We start from the raw sequence: 2,087 nt of genomic DNA, 5'->3' as shown, positions 1-2,087 counted from the left end.
ATTGAGCTCTTAATAAATTCAATCAAATTTTTTATAGTTTTTTATATACGTAAAATTTTTGCAAAAATAAAATAAAAACCAAATTCATAACAAATAAATATTTTTGTTTTCATTTTGCTCTGCAGTGGTATTTTTATTATTTCCTTCATGTTTAAAATTTTGCACCTCACTTTTATATGGTTTTTAAATTGAGTGTAGAAATATCTTAAATATTTTGATAAACAAAATATTTTTTAAATAATGAATGAACAGAGAAAATATAGATAAATCTTGGTGAAAGAACTTATCTGTTAACTTATTTTGGTGTTGAGACTAGATACTAATATAATTCATCAATTTTATTTGATTAGGTTTTGATTTGTAATAAAGCAAAAATAAATTACAAAAATTGAAAATTATATTAAAGATAATAAATTATTTTAATTTATTGTTTAATCAATATCATATATTAAAAATGGTTAACTAAAATACTTTTAAAACAAAAGAGCGCTTTTTTAAATATACAAGATCGTTATAGATAACTATTTATTTTGCTATAGACAAATATAAAAATAGAGGGTGAATTAAGAAACTATGTCAATAATTGATACTCATTGTTTGCTATGCTTCCGACTGCCATATGACAAATTTAATAAAAAATATCAAGACAAGAACAAGAAAAATAAATATATTATAAAAAATTGCTTAATGGTTCCCCTCTCTTTGCTGATTTTTTTGTTAAAACATGATTTAAAACATGCACTTTTATAGTTAACTATAGCCACTTCTTTAAATTAGACCGCTATAAGTAGTCGAGAAAAATAAAAATACATTCTTTTATACGCAGTATTGAGTGATTAATCGGAATCTACAATAAAAACAATGAATTTATTGATTATGTCAAACGCGCTAGTCATCCAAAAGATATGGTTAAACCGGAAAACATCAAAAAAGTTTACAACAGCATTTTGGCAAACCGTGAATTTCCAGGAGATAGCTGACACCTAGAAGATTGGTTTTCTTTCGCTTGCACTTTGCCCACAATTGACTAAAAGGCTAACATGTCGGCGATTGTGAAAGCTGTTTTGAGCCATTTGGAAGTGCTATAAAAATATATTTTTGGTATATAACGATGTACAAAACTTGGATTGACCACTTTGCTCCAGAATCAAATTGATAATTAGCTGAGCGAACAACAGCTGACGAACCTCACTTAAATAGGCCAAATATGCAAGAAACAGCTAAACACATTCAGACGTCCATATTTAGGGATGCATGCAAAGTTTTGTTTATAGACAACCTTAAAAATGACCAAGCATTCAATAGTGATTGCTACATGTCTCAACTGGTGCATTTTAATAAGGAAACGCTTAAAGCAACGGCTTCATATGAAGAAGAGAAAAGTTCACTTTAACCAGGAGCATGCACCAATTCACAAGCTATATATTCACAGACCTCAATAAAATGATCTGAGGTAATTCAATTCGATTAAGAAGCCAACGCCGAAACTGAGGCATATTTTGAGGCCAATTATGAATTAAAAGAGATATTGTTATATTACTCTTAAAGAAGACTACGTTCATAAATAATGTCAAATTTTTCCAAAAACTTATTGTTTTATTGTTTATCCTCTAAGTTTTTTTATTATGAAAATAATTATAATAAATAAAAAAAAATGTTTTAGCAAAGCTTCAAATACTACTGTTCGCCAGCTAGAAATTGCATAAAGCCAGGCTCTGAGAAGACTTTTCAAAGTACCATGGTATATTAGGATGAATGACATAAAGGATAGAGCCCTGAAATTATGTACGAAAACTGACAGCCTTACTAACACTGTGTCATCAAATCTCAGAATGGTTACAGGCTCCTCGGGGAGTTATGCAGATCTGAGGTCATTTATTGCTTTGTTTGATGAAGTGATAAACAATAATTCAGTCAAGGCGTAAAGCGCGGTTTTGAAAATACCTAGAGTTAAGAAAGACTAAAAGTGCTCAAGTGCACTGGCTCAAATAGCTTCCACATAATAATAAAAATTATTTATTCTACGAACTAATCAACCAGCATTTTATATTTATTTAAACCAAATTTAAATCTTTAAACAAATTTTT

This window comes from Teleopsis dalmanni, chromosome 2 (assembly GCF_002237135.1).
Source record: "Teleopsis dalmanni isolate 2A chromosome 2, ASM223713v2, whole genome shotgun sequence".
NCBI classification, from domain to species: domain Eukaryota; kingdom Metazoa; phylum Arthropoda; class Insecta; order Diptera; family Diopsidae; genus Teleopsis; species Teleopsis dalmanni.
This window is presented reverse-complemented; position numbering follows the sequence as displayed.